At 42.4% G+C, this 12,752-nt stretch overlaps 1 pseudogene; it reads right to left on the reverse strand.

The window, feature by feature from the left end:
• Positions 1-2,182: 2,182 nt before the first annotated feature.
• LOC113630817 (uncharacterized) lies at positions 2,183-2,282 on the reverse strand (annotated as a pseudogene).
• Between the last annotated feature and the right edge of the window lie 10,470 nt (positions 2,283-12,752).

Raw genomic sequence — 12,752 nt, forward strand, 5'->3', positions numbered from 1 at the left:
GAATGGACTGGAATAGGGGGGATTATAGAGAAAGGGATAAAAATTAGAAGAAACCAGAGGAGAAATAATGAGGTCAGAGCTGGCGCAAGAGCAGCGAGATAAGAAGAAAGAAACAGCGAAATCTTAGGGCACAGATTTGAACAGATGTGCAGAGACCTGTATGGGATGGGAGAGAGAAGAAAGGGTTAAGGGTTACTCCAAGCTGGCCATCTCTGATGCCGGGATGGAGGAGGTCCTGTCAACTGAGAAAGGAATCCAGGGGACAAAAGAGATGTGGGGGGAAAAGAACATTATAAATCCAATTTACAAGGGTTCGGAGGCATCCATGATGCCCATTAGGCAGCTAGAAATCCAGGTCTGGAGTTGCCCAAAGAACTCACAAATGGAAATAAAGAGCTGGGTACCCCCATAAGCAGGTCCAGGTTAGAATCAAGGCTGTGGGTAAGGTGGCCAAAGGAGAGAGAACTGACTAGGGAAAGAGCCCAGACAGAAACTTGACTTAACTTTTTAAAATGGGCTCAGCGATCAAAAGTGAGAACAGAGACAGGGAGAATGAGAAAAGGGTAGAGAAGCTGAGGCCCGCAGGACAAAGCAAAGCTATGACAGCATCCTGGTGCTGGGGTTGTCATCTTACTAGCATTACAAACCCTTCTGACCTCACCTGGGTTGAAGGGAAAGTGTCTGTGCTGGTCACTGTCCATTCTTGGGTCCACTGGCTGCCCTTCCCTGTTCAGCCTGACTCCCTGCAAACTGCATTTCTCAGGCTCCTTTGCCAACTGGCTTCTGGTTAATTTCTGCCAAAGAGAGGCACTGGGAGGAGACTGGGGAGAGGAGGGGAGTAAAACCCAGGTTACCCTCCCCATTTTCTTTCTCCGTCCCCAGCCCCAGCTCCGCCTTGTGTGGCTTCTCAGCAGACATGTGCTTCTGGCTCCCTGGGGTCGGGGAACATTCCCTCCTAATTCTTCAGTCCCTCCAGCTGTGTGTGGGTGGGGATCTCTACGTCAATCCACCAGCCCACTTGGCTTTTCAGTGCTTCCAGCACCCCCTAACCAGCTCCCGTATGAATTCCCTCTACTGAAATGGCTGGTGCAGTTCTCTCTGGTCCTTGCTGGTCCCTGATTGATAAACACACAATGATAATACATCAGTTTCTCTCCCCACAACTTATTTCAGTCTTCATAAAACTATTCAGGCTGGGATTATCCAAATTGATATTAACAAAGCCTTCTATTTAAAAATTACAGGGAGGACTTCCCTGGTGGCGCAGTGGTTGAGAGTCCGCCTGCCGATGCAGACACGGGTTCGTGCCCCGGTCCGGGAGGATCCCACATGCCGCGGAGCAGCTAGGCCTGTGAGCCATGGCCGCTGAGCCTGCGTGTCCGGAGCCTGTGCTCCGCAACGGGAGAGGCCTCAACAGTGAGGGGCCCACATACGGCAAAAAAAAAAAAAAAAAAAAAAATTACAGGGAAAAGTAATTTTAAAAGAGGCAGTAAATGAAGATAAAAGCTGAAATAAATACATTGTAAAACATAAAGCTGTAGAATGATAAATTAGTTCAAATAGTGGTTTTTTTGATAAGACTACTAAAATAAACAAACCTCTGTCAAATATAATTAAGGGAACATTTTTAATTAGAAATGAGAAAGGAGACAGGACAAAATACAGAAAATAGATTTTTTTCCTCCAAATCCAAAGAGAATGTTATGCATACTTGCAGGCTAATAAACTGAAATCTTCAATGAAATGAATAATTTCTAGAAAGATACAGATTACTAAAAATAACTCAAGAAATATAAATCTAAACAGAATAACCGAAGAAGAAGTTGAAGAAATAATTTGATAACAACTAAAAAAAATGCAGTTTGTCCCAATGTTTCCACCAGAACAATTTTCATACTTTTAAGAAACAGATGGTTTCAATGTTGCATAAAATATCCAGAGCACAAAAAGAGATAAGAGTACGTTTATGTCCATTAGGCAAAGCATGACCTTCTTCCTAAAATCTGATAATGATAAAATACACAAAAAGAAAATTACAGGCACATATCACAAGTGAATATGGATAGGAAAAGCTTAAATAAAATCCTCACTCTAAAAAGAAACTTGTCTTACTTTAACTCTTTAGTTGGTTTTTCTTTTTTTCTGGTTAACAGCTTCATTGAGATATAATTCTTATGCCATAAAAAATATAAAACACTTTATGAATTTATCCTTGCACAGGGGCCAGACTAATCTTCTCTATGCCGTTCCAATTTTAGCATAGGTGCTGCTAAACAGAGCACAAGAGATGATAACTTCATAAGTTAAGTTGAAATAAATTATGAAGGATGGTCCGTTTGTACATTATAGAAATAAATAACCATTGGACAAAACTAATATAACTCAAATCAAAGGGAAAATATCACCTGGAGAAAACATTCACAGCAAATATAACAAAGGGTTCATGTCTATGTTATGTAAAGAACTTATACATATTGATGCCAAAACATTAAGTCCCCAATACGTAAACTAGCCAAAAACTAGAGAAGACAATTCATAAAAACAGAAATACTACTAGTAAACAAGCATCTGGGAAAACATTCAACTTCTCTTGTAATCAAAGAAATGCCCCCTCAAATAATGTGGTAGCATATTACACTCACTACATTAGAGGAACTTTAGAAACTATCCAGAATTACAACACTGCAGTAAAACCAGTCCCCACACATGCCATATAAATTGATATCAACTCTTGGCGATACATATCAGGAACCATCTTAAAAGTCCATAATATCCCTTTATCCTAAGGATATTTTAAAGAATAAAAATTAAAGCTACATGAGATGTTCATTGCAATGTCACTTTAACAGCCAAAATAAATAAATGAAAGACCACCTAAATCCAACAACAAGAAGATTATTAATGAAAGGCTAAAAATGACTGTTTAGGGCTTCCCTCGTGGCACAGCAGTTAAGAATCCGCCTGCCAATGCAGGGGACATGGGTTCGAGTCCTGGGCTGGGAAGATCCCACATGCCGTGGAGCAACTAAGCCCGTGCGCCACAACTACTGAGCCTGCACTTTAGAGCCCATGAGCCTCATCTACTGAAACCCGCACGCCTAGAGCCCGTGCTCCGCAACAAGAGAAGCCACCACAATGAGACGCCCGAGCGCCACAATAAAGAGGAGCCCCCGCTAGCCGCAACTAGAGAAGGCCTGCGTGCAGCCACAAAGACCCAACTCAGCCAAAAATAAATAAATAAATTTATTTTAAAAATAAAAATAAAAATTACTGTTTAGAACTATAATAAAAACTACACTTTATCAAGCACCCTCATATACACAACTCCTTTCAGTCCTCAAGGGTGCCAGGAGGTGGGAAGGAATCACACTAACCGAGACTCAGAAAAATTAAGTGATTTGCACAAGTGACTCTCAAACACTTGCTACCAAATTCCAGGCTCTCTCAATGTTAAAGTGGGTGGTTGTGAATATCTGCTCTGAGCCTCAGTTTTCTTGTCCAGCAAATAGGGCTAATAAGAATACCTAAAGAGTAGTTAAGAGAATCCAATGAAGCTCTTAAATGGCTGTGAACTCTTAGCACAGGGTATGGTACACAGTAGCACTCAGTAAATTTTAAGAATAATGATAATACAAAGTTGTATCAATTCAGTACGATTACAGCAATGTAAATATGTCTGCAAGCAGATGAGGACCAGAAAGAGGAAGGAATAATGCAAATGCATGCTGCAAAAGCAAGGCAAGAGCAAAAGAATCACTTTTCTTTTTGGAATTATTTTGATTTTAGTACAATAAGTCGAAATCTGGAGAGAAAAAGAATATACCAAAATCTCCTAAAAAGGAATTGGCATCTTTGGAGGAGCCGCATATTAAATCTGGGATCACTGCCTCTAGGACACTTGAAATAATAAACTCAGCATATATGCCCCCTGGAGACGTCACATGGTGTGAGGAACTGGCCAGCGGATGGCGCTGTTTCACTTACCCAAGAGACCAAGGAAGCATTTATTGGCCTCAATAATATATTAGTGCTAGTTGTTCGGTCTTCCTTAAAGATTAATTCTTTTTTTTTTCCTTTTTTTCCTTCTTAAAACTGAGGCTCAGAAGCATCTCAAACAAATCTCCATGTAGTTGGGAAATAGATCCAAGTCCACTCCTGATGAACAGCAACATCCCAGGAGAGATGCTTTGCAGTAAGGAAGGTCATCTGCAGGGCCAAGGAGAATGTCGTTACCTCTCCCTTTGGTCCTGTGACTAGAAGCTACCATCAGTGTTCAGCAAAGACTTAGCTGGTGTTAGCCCCCCAGGTTTTTAACCTACAAACTGGGAACAATTCAAACCACTAGAGAGATAGTTTTCAGAGTAATGAGGGAAAAAGCTAGAGGTGTCCCTTGGCTTTTCCTCCCAAAAGTCAGCAAGGCCTGAAAATCTCTACTACAAGGGCATAGGTAGAAAGTAACTCCACTCTCAGCGTCTACATTGTGACAGGCTTGTAAAGGACAGGTAGGAACTGGTGTAGCTGTGGTATAGAAATGAAGTCGATCCAGGCTGTGGTCTTGAGCTTGAATCGTCAGCAACTGCCTACATGAGTCAGAACTTATGCAGTTGGTATATGAGCTCCAATAAAGGAAGTGACAGCTCAGCAAAGGATATAAATTCAGAAGAGAAATGTCAGGGGATGACACAGAACCCAGCATGACCAGAGGCTGAATCACACAGAGCTCAGACTCAGGTCCAAACAACACTCCCCTACTTGGGATGTCAAATAGGCATCTCAAATTTAATATGTCAAACACCAAGCTCCAAGTCTTTGCCCTCACCTGCTCTGCCCACAGCCTTCCCGTCTCAGGTAACACCAATGCCATCCTTCCAAACCCTCAGCTGGAGTCTCATTAACTCCTCTTTTTCTCTCATATCTCACATCCAATCCATCAGAAAATGCCATGGGCTCTATCTTCAAGATACACCCAAATCCCTCCTCTTCTCATCACCTCCACTACCACCCCCGCTGCAATCCAAACCACCATCACCTCTTGCTGATCTTCTCGTTATAGCCTCTTAACTGGTCTCCCCACTTCCACCTTTGCCCACCATTCACTTTCTTCTCAACACAGCAGCCAGAGGGATCCTTTTAAAATCAAAGCAGGAGGACACCTGAAAAAAACGAACCCATTAAAGAGCTAATAAATTGGTTTTCATCAAAATTAAAGCGACTCTCTAGAAAAGTACTACAACAAGAATGAACCTTGCTAAGTGAAATAAGCCCGTCACACAAAGACAAAACTGCATTATTTCAGTGCTATGAGATACCTAGGGTAGTCAAAATCAGTCAGGAAACAGAATGGTGGTTGCCAGTGTCTGGGGGGGAAGGGAGAATGGGGAGTTTTTGTATAATGGGTGTAGAGTTTTCGTTTTGCAAGGTGATACTGGTCACACGACAATGTGAATAATCTTAATATTAATGAACTATACACTTAAAAATGGCTAAGATGGTAAATTTTATGTTATGTGTATTATATCATAATTAAAACTTTTTTAATTCTCAAATTGCACATTTTAAATATGTATAGTTTACTGTTTGTCACTTTACCTCAATAAAGCTGTTTTTTAAAATTTTTTAATTACATTTTTTAAAACTAAGTAGGATCATATCCCTTCTCTGCTCCATGTCTTCCATGAGCTTCCCATCTCATTCAGAGAAAAAGCCAAAGTTCTCGGAATGGCCTACGAGGCCCTACACAATCTGGCTCTGAAACCAGTGTGCCCTCATTCCCATTTCTCTCCCATTCACCCCACTCCAGCTACACCGGACTCCTTGCTGTTTCTCAAACACACCAGGTGCACTCCGGGGGCACTGACATGTCCTGTCTGCTTTGCCTGGAAAGTTTTCCCCCCAGGTAACTTTGTGGCTCACTTCCTTACCTCTTCCAAATCTTTACATGAATGTCACCCTCTTAGAGGGGCCTTTCCTGACATGGTATTTAAAACCGAAATACTTCCCCACCCCCTGAGTCCCCATCCCCCCTCTCTGCTTTATTTTTCTACATAGCACTTATCACGGTCTAATATACCACATTTTTCTTATTTATTTTGCCTGTTTCTAACCACTAGAATTAAGCCAGAAATACAGGAATCATATTGTTTTGTTCACTAATTATACCCTCAGCAACTGGTACAGTGCCTGGCACATAGCAGGTGCTTGAAAAATATTTGTTGAATAAATGAATGAGTAAGTGAATAAACGAATGAAGGAACATTTATCTGACCCTGACAAACAAGTGTAAGGATCCTTTTTGAAGATACCCCAACCCAGTCTATATAGCTGGATATCTATCAAGCTTTTCCAGCCCTCATGAAAGTACTCTGATACGATGCCATCAGCATTCCCTTTCTATATTATCAGTGGAGGCTCAAGATCACACGAGCCACAAATGGCAGAGCCAGCACTTAAACCAAGAATTTGTCATCAGCTTCCAAGTCCCACCATGCCACCCTGAGTACCTAAACTTTTTTCAACTTTCGTATCCTTTCATTTCATTCATAATGGCATTGCTGACAGATCTTAGTTGAGCAATTAACCCTCGTGCCATAAATTTCTATTTGTCACACCCAAAACTCAATATATTAGAAGGCTACCCTTCTGGTTTTTAAAATGGAAATTGATGACACTGTATGCAGGAGCATAGGGGCTGCAAATCCTCACCCGAATCTCTCCATCTACCTGAAGGCAAAAATAGAAAAGTCGGAAGCACTCAGAGCTGCAGGCCCTCCCCGCTGGAGATATAATACCACCATTCCAGGCCCAGGTACCCCACACTTAGGAGGTCCAGGGTTTGGTTTAGCAGCTGGGGCATACAAAGAAAGAGGTGCAGCTGGAGCCACCCATGCAAGGACAGCACTCTCCCCCTCAGCCCTCGAGGTGGCCTGACATCTCTGAGCATCCAGAAAAGAACACAAATAGACAGGTTTTTATGAGGGCTGTAACCCAATTGACAAAGGCGAGCTCTCTCAGCCTGGAAATGTCCCTGCTCTGAACCAGTTGCCTTGCCAACAAGCCACATGTTTCTACTCTGCAGAATCCAATTTCTGAGCAATGTGACAGTGACAGGTCCAGAGACATGATACAATTCCAAGGTGCCTTTGAACACCTGCTGAATAGCTAAGAACAATGTGGATCCCTGGATGTACTTAGCAACATGGGAGGCACGCTAGGCAAAGGCAGGTCGTGCCCAGTTTATGCAACAGCCCCCCACTTACTCCACCCCATCCCAGCATTTTACAAACTAGAGGTAACATGTAGCCTTGTCCTTTATCACCACCATCATTATAATCTTTGTAAATACTTGCATGGGACTCACTGTTTAAATGTATTAAGTTATTTAACGGTCATGACAACCCTATGGGGTAGGTATTATTAGTATCCCATTTCAGATGATAATTTGAATAATTGATAATCATTTGAAAAATTGATAATTTACCCTAATTCACATAGCCAGAGAAATGTAGAGCCAGGATTTGAAACTGAACAGTCTGCCTTCAGAATCCATCCCCTTAAACACTTTGCTATACTATCAATCTCCAATATTCCCTAAATGGTAAAACCAAGAGACTGTTCTAGTTATCATTACTGCATAACAAAGCACCCCAAACTTCATAAAGTAAAATACCCATTTTATTATGCTCATGGACAGTGTGGGTCAGGAATTTGGACATGACACACTGGGGGCACCTTGTCTCTGTCCACAAAGTCTATCTGGGGTATCAGCGAAAAAGATTTGAAGCTGAGACTGACTCAACAGCTGGGGATCAGTATCGTCTGACGGCATCTTCATGCCTGGCAGGTGATGCTTGAGATCCACTGGGACCTCAGTTGGGTCTGTCAGCACCTACCTGTGGTCTCTCCGTGTGGCCTGGGCTTCCTGTCAGCATGGTGGCTGGGCTCCAAAGCAAGTGCCCCAAGACACAGAAAATAGAGCTGTCATCTTTTTTTTTTTTTTTTTTAAACAAGTAGGTTGTTTGTTTGGGGTTTTTTGTTTTTGTTTTACATTTTTAAATTTTTTTACCGCATCACGTGGCATGTGGAATCTTAGTTCCCCAACCAGGGACTGCACCTGCACCCCCTGCACCGGCAGCATGGATTCTTAACCACTGGGCCACCAGGGAAGTCCCCAGCTGTCAGCTTCTTAAGGCTAAGACCCAAAAACTGGCACAGTGTCATTTCCACCATATTCTATTGGTTAGGAAGTCACGAAGTCCACATTCAAGGGGAGGGGACACAGACTCCAGCTCTCAAAGAATCTTGGAGTTATTTGTTTAAACCACCAATGAGACCGTTTAGTCCAACCCCTTCAAGTTCTAGCTGAACAGCTGAAGTTCAGAGAAGTTAAATGATTTGTCCAAGACCATATAACGTGTGCTAGTGGCAGACAGAAGCCAAGTGCCCCTGTGCCCTGTCTCATACTCTACGCCACTGCTTCTCACTTGGCTGCACCTTGGAGTTGTCTAAGGAACTTTTAAAAGCGCTGATGCCTGGGACATCCCTGGTGGTCCAGTGGTTAAGACTCCGCTCTTCCAGTGCAGGGAGTGCAGGTTCGATTCCTGGTGGGGAAACTAGGATCCCACAAGCTGCGTGATCAATTAATTAATTAATTTAATTAAAATGCGGACGCCTGGGTCTCATCTGCAGAGGTCCTAATTTGTTTAGAGTGCGACCTGTTTGGAGGGCATGGAAATTTGTAAAATCTCCCCAGGGTCTGTAATGTGCAGCAGCGTGAGAGCCATGCTCTGTGCAATTTCCCACGATAGTTCCATGCAGGCGACACAGGCCACTGTTTCACTGTGGCTCAGCATTCGCAGAGGTCCTAGCCTGCCATGGGGACAAGCCCCACTAGGAACAGATTTCTGACACCTTCCTCTGGATCACAGACTCCATCCTGAACCATTCTCCTTTCTGAGATACCTCTCCTCAGCTCCTTCCCCTCCCCACCTCCCAGGTGCCCCTCAGAAGCCAGACTCCTTTCACACTCAACTCCTCAACTATGAGTCAAGACCACGTCTTGGCCACCACCTGCCAACTCCAGGAATTCAGTTCTACCTTTGGGACCCTCAAGAGTAGAGACCCAAAGGCCACGTCCTCCTGCTCCATCCACCTCGCCCCCTGGATGACCGCTAAGCCCATATTTGGAGCCCCCTCCAGCTCCGAATATGTCTTCCTTCCTCCTACTGGGCCATACAGCACTGGTGTAAGAGTGCTGTCTAAATCATGCTTTAAAAGGTTGCTTCTGTGAAACCACTGGTCAATTTGCTGGGAAACTAAAACTATCAACTTGGCTATTTCACCGAAATAATTGGTCAGTTGCATCATATGTCATGCTTATAACAAACTGGCCAGAAGCATTGGCCTAAACAAATATTTTCAGTGTTTCTCCTCAGATTTAAATTCTCATGAGGCTAGATTTAAAAAAACAACAACAACAACAAAAAACATACCAGTGGAGAAGCAGCCTTTCTGATTTTGCTATTCTACTGGATTTACTGATTTATATTAGGTCAGGAGAAGATCTCCTGAGAATAATTTTATAAAATATATTTACTCTTCACTTTACACAAAGATGAACCTTTCTAAACTTCCCAGGCAATTATTTTTTTGTAAATTGAACTCTGCTGTAAATGTTCCAAAGAAGAGGCATTTAAAGGAACGCTTTATCAAGGATCATTATACTACTTTCTCCAATTCTGTGTTTGCTTGAAAATTTCTATAATAAGATTAAAAAGGAAGGAAGGGAGAGAGGAAAGGAGAGTGGGGGTGAGTGGGGAGGGAGGGAGGAGAGCTGGTCACCCTCAGGGGATTCTATGGTAAAGTGAAAAATCTCTGTGTAAGGTAATGTAAATAATACCCTCCCTGCCCAGAAAACAACAACAAAAAACCCCAAACCTGCATTATTATTTCTGTGTGAGTATGTATATGTGTGTGTTTTCAAGCTGTATATATGTATACGTCAACACATATAAAACATACATATGATTTTTAGCATATATATGATATATATCATATACATTTTATAAATTCTAACTTCTCTAGTCTAAAAATCTAAAATAATTATTCTTATAAAGCATTCATCTCCATCAGTCTTCATTTCTCTCTCTCTCTATTTAGGTCTCACTGCTGGGCAAGTGAGAGGCTCACATCCAGCTTGGCTTACAAGAATCCCATCTGCTTTACACATGCATATATACTATAAGACATAGTCGCTCTTTGGGTGGACAGAGCAACATTCCATGCAGCCTGCAATCACTTCTTCCATGTGCCCTTTCATCTGCCTTGGTTTTCCTCTGTAAATTCTTAGTCCCACTCCAGTCCACGATAGAGTTCGTCAATTCTTCCTCAGTGCCCCATTCACTGGCATAAACTCTGAAAGGCACTGCTTTGCAGATCAAAGGGCTTACGAGGTGCTCACCTAATGTGGATTCCAAGGGATTGGACAGACAACAAAGGGAAGCCAATAAGAGCCCCAAGACCTGTGGGTCCTCGCAGCCCCAGGAGAAGGAGCATGCGCAGTGCCAGAAACTAGGGCACGGCAACGCCTTAAGGACGTCCTGGAGAGCCAAGGTGGATTCTCACTCCTGCTGTTATATTTTTATTTCCATCCTTCTCTCTGCGCACATAGCCTGGCAGGCACTTAAATGCCCAGTCATCAAAATTAAACAGCGGATGACATGATTCCCTGACTCCTGACTTAGGTTCCCCTGACAGAATTCTTTCCATCAAGAACATGAGCTAAAAGACCCAAAGGCGATGCTGAATCCTTGGTCCCTAAACGTATTTTCCTCAGAATACACTTCAGTCAAAGAGAATCCAGTCCTCTTCTACTCCTTGTAGACCCTTCAAAGGAGAAACTGCTAATGATAATTCCCAAACGGGAGAACTGTGCCATGTGAACCTGACACAGTATCTTAGTCTTTTTTCAAATTTCTCCTTTCCACCAGATGTATCATTGCTGGTATCACCACATCCCTTCACCCATTCTTAAGTATTAAAATAGGGAATTTTTTTTAAAATCAGTCAACAAATGTGCATAAAATAATTTCCAGCAAAATCTTTCCAGCAGAATAAGATATAACTATAAATGCTGAAGTTGTAAGATGGTCATGGGATGGTCATTTTTATATATGTAAAATGGTATGGGATGGTCATTTTTATATATGGTAAAATGGTAAAATGGTATATTTTTATATATGTAAGATGGTCATGGGATGGTCATTTTTATATATAAATACATAACAATATATTCCATGAAGGGTAGAGACCAGCCATTGGCTGATATATTAAAAGCCAGTGTTTAAGCTGATAAAAATTATATGAGGGGCTGACCAATGTCTAAGTTAACAAAAATTATAGAAAATACTAACTGGGATGGTTTTCTTCAAAATGGAAACAATGTTGAAATTCTCAGTTCTTTCTTTCCAAACTCTTTATTTATTACTCTCCCAAGAGGAAACCTTTGAATGAATGCCTCCTATCAGCCTGTGGCAAATTGTGTTGTCTAAAAATTGTCTCCGTAACACTGCTTATCTCACATGCACTTTGTACAATGTGATTTCTGAACCCCTCTCATTGAGATGTGGGGATGTGGTTTCTCCTCCTGAATCTGGGAGGGCTTGTGACTGGAGTAAGTGATGTATTGCAACTTCCAAGGCTAGGTCGAAAGATGTGGCTCTCTTGATATGCTTAATCTGAAATGGAGTCCTCATGCTGTGGGGAAGCCCAGGCAGAGGCCACATGTAGTTGTTCCAGTCAACAGCAATAACCACCACACAGACATGTCCTGAGGGAGCCTTTGAGATGACTCCAGCCCCAGCTGAAACCATATGGGAGACCCTGAGCAAGAACCATCTAGCTGAGCCCAGTCAACCTCCAGAACCACGAGAGATAATAATAAAATAGTTACTGTCATTTTAAGTCACTAAGTTTTCGGGTAGTTCATCATGTAGCAGTAGGTAACTGGAACATGTTGTAAACCATCAGCCACAACACAACTGAACAGTATGCATACAATGACAGTATTAGAAGAAAACTTAATTTCATCAAAACCAGTGGTCCATCCAATGACGAGCCTCTTCAAATAAAACCATCGTCCTGGGACTGCCCTGGTGGCACAGTGGTTAAGAATCCACCTGCCAATGCAGGGGACACGGGTTCGATCCCTGGCCCAGGAAGATTCCACATGCCGCAGAGCAACTAAGCCCGTGCGCCACAACTACTGTAGCCCATGCGGCTAGAGTCCGTGCTCTGCAACAAGAAAAGCCACCGCAATGAGGAGCCCGCACACTGCAACGAAGAGTAGCCCCCGCTCACCGCAGCCAGAGAAAGCCTGCATGCAGCAATGAAGACCCAACACAGCCAAAAATAAATAAATTAAATTAAATTTTTAAAAAACCTTCATCCTCTGCAGTATTCAGAGCAACCACATATGCATCTGCTATTTTGATCCTGAAGAGTTATAACAAGCATAATAATTAAGAGTTTAGACTCCAGAGCCAGACAGACCTGGACTGGAGTCCCAACTTTGCCAATTTCTAACTGTGTGAACTTGGGCAAGTCACTCCAATTCTCTGTTTTCTCACATGTAAAACGGGTTAATGATAGTACTTATCTCATATGGTTATTATAAGTGTCAAATGAGATGTGTGCAAAGTATGGTGCCTAACACAGAGTAAGTGTCCAATAAATGAGGTCCCATTATTGTGGTAGTT

Source organism: Aethalodelphis obliquidens, unplaced genomic scaffold (assembly GCF_003676395.1).
Source record: "Aethalodelphis obliquidens isolate GAN/ISIS:26980383/991018 unplaced genomic scaffold, ASM367639v1 scaffold30, whole genome shotgun sequence".
Lineage (NCBI taxonomy): Eukaryota > Metazoa > Chordata > Mammalia > Artiodactyla > Delphinidae > Aethalodelphis > Aethalodelphis obliquidens.